Source organism: Salvelinus namaycush, chromosome 10, assembly GCF_016432855.1.
Source record: "Salvelinus namaycush isolate Seneca chromosome 10, SaNama_1.0, whole genome shotgun sequence".
NCBI lineage: Eukaryota > Metazoa > Chordata > Actinopteri > Salmoniformes > Salmonidae > Salvelinus > Salvelinus namaycush.
In genome coordinates this window covers 25,021,124-25,029,622 of record NC_052316.1, presented here as the reverse complement: position 1 = coordinate 25,029,622, position 8,499 = coordinate 25,021,124, and positions in this window count along the sequence as shown.

The window sequence follows — 8,499 nt, the reverse complement described above, 5'->3', positions numbered from 1 at the left end:
CAAGCTTTAACTTCCTGACTGATGACTTGAGATGTAGCTTCAATATATCCACATAATTTTCCTCCCTCATGATGCCATCTATTTTGTGAAGTGCACCAGTCCCTCCTGCAGCAAAGCACTCCCACAACATGATGCTGCCACCCCCGTGGTTCACGGCTGGGATGGTGTTTCTTCGGCTTGCAAGCTTCCCCTTTTTCCTCCAAACATAACAATGGTCATTATGGCCAAATATAAAAATATACTATTTTTGTTTCATCAGACCAGAGGACATTTGTCTAAAAAGTACGATCTTTGTCCACATGTGCAGTTGCAAACCGAAGTCTGGCTTTTTTATGGCGGTTTCAGGTTTCAGGTTATGTCAATATAGGACTCATTTTACTGTGGATATATATACTTTTGTACCCGTTTCCTCCAGCATCTTCACAAGGTCTTTTGCTGTTGTTCTGGGATTGATTTACGCACCAAAGTATGTTAATCTCTAGGAGAGAGAACGCATCTCCTTCCTGAGCGATGTAACGGCTGCGTGGTCCCATGGTGTTTATACTTGCGTACTATTGTTTGTACAGATGAACGTGGTACCTTCAGGCGCTTGAAAATTGCTCCCAAGGATGAACCAGACTTGTGGAGAACCACCATTTTTTTTCTGAGGTCTTGGCTGATTTTTTTTAATTTTCCCACGATGCCAAGCAAAGAGGCACTGAGTTTGAAGGTAGGCCTTGAAATACATCCACAGGTGCACCTCCAATTGACTCAAATGATGTCAATTAGCCTAACAGAAGCTTCTAAAGCCATGACATAATTTTCTGGAATTTTCCAAGCTGTTTAAAGGCACAGTCAACTTAGTGTATGTAAACCTCTGACCCACTGGAATTGTGATACAGTGAATTATAAGTGAAATAATCTGTCTGTAAACAATTGTTGGAAAAATTACTTGTGTCATGCACAAATTAGATGTCCTAACCGACTTGCCAAAACTATAGTTTGTTAACAAGAAATTTGTGGAGTCATTGAAAAACGAGTTTTAATGACTTCAATCTAAGTGTATGTAAACTTCTGACTTCAACTGTATATACACACACACACACACACACACACACACACACACACACACACACACACACACACACACACACACACACACACACACACACACACACACACACACACACACACATACATACAGTATATACGAGCTGACAAGGTACAAATCTGTCGTCCTGCCCCTGAGCAAGGCAGTTAACCCACTGTTCCCTGTGCTCCGAAGACGTGGATGTCGATTAAGGCAGCCCCCCACACCTCGCTGATTCAGTGGGGTTGGGTTAAATGTGGAAGACACATTTCAGTTGAAGGCATTCAGTTGTACAACTGACTAGGTATCCCCCTTTCCCTTATATACAACCACAGGAAGACTCAGGAGCCCACTTTCAGTGAGTGTAGACAGCCTGCTGCTGCCACTCTGCTAATCAGATGGGAGGAGGAGAGTAAGTAGGGGGTCCATGTGGGTAACCGGGGGGCCCTGCGTTGATTGGGTGACTGATTAATACAATTAAAATAAAGAAACTGCATAATAAATAAATCTGACTTGTCAGTTGTGTTAGTCAGGGGCTGGGCCCAAGCCCATAGTTACGTGTTTCTATTTAAATTTTAAATCCAACCACAGGAGCCCGCTCTCAATGTTCAAAATTCAGCAGAGAGCATAATTTAGCCACAGGGGATCAATAGTTTATAAAACAAAATGTGGTTACGACAAGCACATAGTGGTATCTGCACAAAGGGTCTTAAAAGGGTGTTGCAGAACAGCTTCAATGCGCCTTAGCATAAAATCTACAAGTGGACTTAAACCATGCCAGGAAAATGCACCTCATACCATAAAATGTTGTATCATTTGTTTACTCAAGTGTTTCCTTTATTTTGCCAGTTATCGGTATGCCTACAGTCAGGAAGGCTGCCGTTTGGACAGCATGTGTGCCATAGATATATAATCCATAGAAGAGTTTTGTAACCTCTTAAACCGGGTGTACACTACACGACTTTCAAAATCCTAACGTTGCTAAACTATTTCCTGTTATGTTTTTGTCTTGCTAACGTAGTGGTGCGCACACTAAACGATGTGGTACAGACAAGGGTCACACACTACAAGATTCTTCACTTGGTCTTGAGGATTCTCGATACCATGCTGTCTCAAGAAAACAATGATCTGATTAAATTTAACGTAGCTACAACGAGCTGTGGCTGAAGGCAGCCTCAGATGTTTTCAGTCATATATTCACGTTTGCCATATAGAGTTGAAACATCTAGCCAAAATGTTGAATTGAATAACATTGTGAACTACAGAGCTGTAACGATTTGACACTTTGGCTTTGATTAAAGGCATGTACAAACGCATACTAGTAGTAGTCATCGCTCCATCTCGAGTCCACACATTATGGGTGATGTGAAACAACTAATCATCTCACTGGCTTCTTCTCAGGTGAGCTCTCATTGGCTATTGCTCATCACTGTTCTCAAAACATGTTGTTGCACATCTCACACTACAAGAGCATTGTAGATTTTGTGCGGATAAAATCAAACATATAATATTAGGACCTCTCGGACTGCTCAAATATGAGCTCGGTAGCACTCAGATTGCGTCTCTGAACCGCTTACATTAAACGAGCGTTGGTGACGGCCGCGCGCCCCGAGTAGGCAAAGACATGTGGATTTTGTCTCTGATCTCAAAAACTTGTCTGGGAAAGCTCAACGTCGGGGCCAAAATCGTGTAGTGTACGCACGGCTTTACCCTGGTAATTTGACTGTTCAACTCATGGTTACGCTATCAAAGGATGCCAGTCCTGACTTGAATGGGAACCACCATTTATGGATTTTATTTCTATGGTTGGTTTCGGCTGTCGGTTTGCCTTTGCAGATTTCAAAATACAATCGAGGGAAAAATGTACAGAAAGAAAATGCCTACTGCTGAAAAGAGAACACTAATCTGTCTGTAGAACCAATAGGAAAAAATACCTCAACTCCCAATTTGTAGCGAACAGCAGCACCGTTTTTCAAAGTAGATCTATTGCCACGAGTGCATCAGCCATCACCATGAGTAGCGTATGGTTTCATCTTCATCATTAGTTGAGTCAGTGTGCCACTGGAAATGTTATTTAGTATCCTACTGTAGCCTATGACATAAGGTGCATTCGGAAAGTATTCAGACCCCTTTACTTTTCCCACATTTTGTAAATGTCAATTCTAAAATTGATTAAGTTGTTTTTTCTCCCTCATCAATCTACACACAATACCTCATAATAACAAAGCAAAAACAGGTTAAGATATTTTTGCAAATCTATTAAAAATAAAAACTTAAATAGAACATTTACATAAGTATTCAGACCCTTTACTCAGGACTTTGTTGAAGCACCTTTAGCAGCGATTACAGCCTCGAGTCTTCTTGGGTATGACGCTACAAGCTTGGCATACCTGTATTTGGGGATAGCCCTATTTGGTAAAAAACTAAGTCCATATTATGGCAAGAACAGTTTAAATAAGCAAAGATAAATGACAGTCCATCATTAATTTAAGACATGAAGGTCAGTCAATCCGGAACATTTCAATAACTGTGAATGTTTTTTCAAGTGCAGTCGCAAAAACCATCAAGCGCTATGATAAAACTGGCTCTCATGAGGACCGCCACAGGAAAGGAAGACCCAGAGTTACCTCTGCTGCAGAGGAAAAGTTCATTAGAGTTAACTGCACCTCAGTTTGCAGGCCAAATAAATGCTTCCCGGAGTTCAAGTAACAGACACATCTCAGCATCAACTGTTCAGAGGAGACTGCATGAATCAGGCCTTCATGGTTGAATTGCTGCCATGAAACCACTACTAAAGGACACCAATAATAAGAAGAGACTTGCTTGGGCCAAGAAACACAAGCAATGGACATTAGACCGGTGGAAATATGTCCTTTGGTCTGATGAGTCTAAATTTGCGATTTGTGGTTTAAAAGGCAGATTTCTTTCCCCGGCCCTGTATGTACTTCTATGGTCTCTCTGTGTACTACTATAGACTCTCTCTATGCGCTCTCCTAACACTTCCTTCCTAAAGACCTTTATGTTTGAGCCTCATCGGTCCACTTCAAAGAGATGAAAAATAACTGATGCATTACCATCCCTTTATTCTTTTACTCCAGGTTTCTTCATGCAAAAGTAAAATACTGATTTGATTTCCTGCCTCAATTATGGAGATTGTTTTTACATCATTGTGAATTACCATATGAAAGGCATGTTGGATATGAAATTCAAATCAAGCATTTTCATGCAAAGTGCCTCCCATCCTATTGACACTTCCCAATTGAATATATCTAATGTGTTACTACTATTGGTTTATTGGTTTACTCAGATCCCTATTAGCTTTTGCCAAAGTAGCAGCTATTCTTCCTGGTGTCCATAAAAAACACAAAACAGGACAAGGAACAAAACACTGATTCACTGATAGACAAGGACAGTCACACCAACTTAAAATACAACAATATACCAACAATACAAAAAAATATATATATAATAAAAGTACAAACAATACAACAACGACAAAAAAATGTTTGTTAGTGTGTCTGTGTATGCGTGTGTTTAACCCCTCACAGTCCCCGTCAATCCATGAAATATTGTTTAATATTTGTTTTTAAAAGGTAATTTTGCTATTTGCCTGAGTAATTGGAGATGGAAGGGAGTTCCATGGCATCATGGCGCTGTAAAATACTGTGCTTTGCAGTGAATTTGTTTTGGACTTGGGGATTGTGAAGAAACCCCTGGTGGCATATGTATGGGTGTCTGAGCTGAATGTTATTTGATTATGCAGACAATCTGGATTTTTCCTTACAGTAATACTTCTCATAAAAACTAGAAGAGAAGCAGTTCCTCTCTTGTCAACCCTCAACCTATCACTCCCTGACCGTAGAGAGCTTGTTATGTCTCTATTTTGGTTTGGTCAGGGTGTGATTTGGGTGGGCATTCTATGTTCATTTTCTATGTTTTGTATTTCTTTGTGTTTGGCCGGGTGTGGTTCTCAATCAGAGGCAGCTGTCTATCGTTGTCTCTGATTGAGAACCATACTTAGGTAGCCTTTTTCCCACCTGTATTTGTGGGTAGTTGTCCATTTATAGTTGCCTGTGAGCACTTCGTTGGCGTCACGGTTTCGTTTTGATGTTTATTGTTTTGTTGGCGACATCTTAAAATAAAGAAGTATGTACGCTGACCACGCTGCACTTTGGTCCACTGTTTCCACCAAAGAATGGCATGCTTGTTGTTGTTAGTTCTGTATGTGCAGTTAAGGCCAAGGTGTGCTTCTCTGTTTTGAGCCAGCTGCAGCTTTGCTAGGTCTTTTTTTGCTGCACTTGACCATATTACCAGACAGTAATCAAAATTGGGACAAGAACAGAGCCTTAACAACTAGTACAGTTGATTTGTGTAAAATACGCAGACCTTTTTATAACAGACATGCCCCTCCGCATCTTCACAACAACTTTGTCAATATGACTTGACTATTACAATTGACCATCCATGTTATATGATTCAGCAGTCCATCAACCAGGTGGTGTGTTTAAGTGTGTGTGTGCTATGGGAGACATACACTCAAACATCATATTAGTGAGAAATACACTCAAACACATGTATGTATCGTGAAACTGACAGTAATGTGTACTGTCAGTTAATTTAAAGGTCTACTCTTATAATAAGTGACTTTTGAGTTAGGAAATGAAAACCATCTATACCCTGAGAATAATAATGTTCTTGCTACTGAAGGCCTTGGAAGTAGGCTTCACTCAGGCAAACACCATCACCCACAAGAAGAATCTCTGTTCTCCTAGAAGGCACTTAGTCAAACAGGACACACATTAGCATGTACACAGTACACACCACAGTTGTGTGTGTGGATGGAACACTGTATTTGAACCTCATTTTCGGATCACTGAGTTTTTGCAAAAAGCCATTATGCTCTCTAGTGTGCATTTCGCTGTCAGTGATTCAGCAAAAAGAGATGATCAGGTTAAGTATCATAGTAATATAATGTAATGACAGTTATTAAGTGATAACCCTGATGGAGAAATGAAAGAAACTATTATTATGTACAAAAATGAGCCTCTGAGATAATTACATGTTTCTTAGTGTTTGAAAATGTTTTGATATTAATATTGTTCTTTGATCAGGAACTTTTATGCACCTATGAAAATCTACACCTATGAAATCTGTTAGATGTACATACTACCTTCAACACTTCTCCTATGGTGGCCTACATGTAATGTGTAATGTATGGAGGCCACCCAATGTCTTTTAGCCCGAGGGTTGATTGACACACCAAAAGTCAGAGAAGAGCAACAATATTGACAGGAGAGATGAGAAAAAATCTTAAAGAATAGAAGCAGCAGTGAAAAGTTGAATTGATATTCAACAGGTGTGATGGTGGATGACAAAAGCAGGGAGAAAGGTGTGTGTGTGTGTGTGTGTGTGCGTACGTGTGAGAAAGAGATGGCTTAAAACCAATCTATATCCAAAACCTTTTTGGCAGCAAGAATGGGTCACAGTCACAAGTAGGGCTGTGGTGGTCATGAAATTTTGTCAGCCGGTTATTGTCATGCAAAAGACTGCCGGTCTCACGGTATTTTACCGTTAATTAACATAAACACGTTTAGCATCGCCAGGCCTCCACACATACAAGTCGCTGATGCACCTCTTTTCAACATCTACAGACCCCTTGACTTTTTCCACATTTTGTTAGGTTACAGCCTTATTTTAAAATGGATTAAATCATTTTTTCCCCCACACAATACCCCATAATGACAAAGCTAAAACACTTTTTTTTTTAGAAATGTTTGCTAATTTATAATCACATTTACATAAGTCTTCAGACCCTTTACTAAGTACTTTGTTGAAGCACCTTTGGCAGCAATTACAGCCTCGAGTGTTCTTGGGTATGACGCTACAAGCTTGGCACACCTGTATTTGTGGAATTTCTCCCGTTCTTCTCTGCAGATTCTCTCAAGCTCTGTGAGGTTGGATGGGGAGCGTTACTGCAAATCTATTTTCAGGTCTCTCCAGAGATGTTCGATCGGGTTCAAGTCAAAGCTCTGGCTGGGCCACTCAAGGACATTCAGAGACCTGTACCGAAGCCACTCCTGCGTTGTCTTGGCTGTGTGCTTAGAGTTGTTGTCCTGTTGGAAGGTGAACCTTTGCCCAAGTCTGAGGTACTGAGCATGTTTTCATCAAGGATCTCTCTGTACTTAGCTCCGTTCATCTTTGCCTCGATCCTGACTAGTCTCCCAGTCCCTGCCACTGAAAAACACCCCCACACTATGATGCTGCCACCATCATCCTTCACCGTAGGGATGGTGCCAGGTTTCCTCCAGACGTGATGCTTGGCATTCAGACCAAAGAGTTTAATCTTGGTTTCATCAGCCCAGAGAATCTTGTTTCTGAGAGTCTTTAGGTGCCTTTTGGCAAACTCCAAGCGGGCTGTCATGTGCCTTTTACTGAGGAGTGGCTTCCGTCTGGCCAGTCTACCATAAACACCTGATTGGTGGAGTCTTGCAGAGATGGTTGTCCTTCTGGAAGGTTCTCCCATCTCCAGAGGAACTCTAGAGCTCTGTCAGAGTGACCATAGGGTTCTTGGTCACCTCCCTGATCAAGGCCCTTCTCCTCCGATTGCTCAGTTTGGCTGGGCGGCCAATTCCTTCGACTTCACGGCTTGGTTTTTATTCTGACATGAACTATCAACTGTGGGACCTTATATAGACAGCTGTGTGTCTCATAGAAAAGGGTCTGAATACCTATGTAAATAAGGTATTTCTGTTTTTAATAGATTTGCAAACATTTCTACAAACCTGTTTTTGCTTTGTTTTTTTATGGGGTATTGTGTGATTATAATTTTTTTAATCCATTTTAGAATAAGGCTGTATGTAACGTAACAATGTGGAAAAAGTCAACGGGTCTGAAAACTTTCCGAAGGCACTGTAGTTGGCATGGTAATAATGACATCAAGGCTATGAAAGCAAAACTGTCTCCGTTTCAGCATGATGTACAGGGAATTTGGAAATTAGATTTTATTGTCTGTGAAACCCAGATGAAGTGTCCATTGAACTCTCAGACTGATTCAACAGTACTTTGGATGACAGAAGTTGTGGGGATTCAATCACAGCGGAACTGTCGTGGCTGAATCAGAATTAGTTAGGTAACATAGATAGATAAGATGTTATTTTCATCATATGCTTGTGAGATACTTGTCATTAGAATGGTTCCCTTTGGACTATAGGGTTGGCAGTTGCATTTTCCCTTCTCAGCTAGGGCTTAGTCACTTGGGGCCCAGAGAGGGGAGAGGTCAGGCTTGTCTTCATATGTCAATGTATCTGTTAAACCATGTGATGCTATGAAGGTTGCCCTTATCTTGACCTAGTATATGACCTAAGAGGCTCACTGTCTTTTCTGAGCTTGTCCAGGAGGGGGTGTATTTGAGATGGGGGTATCTAGAATTG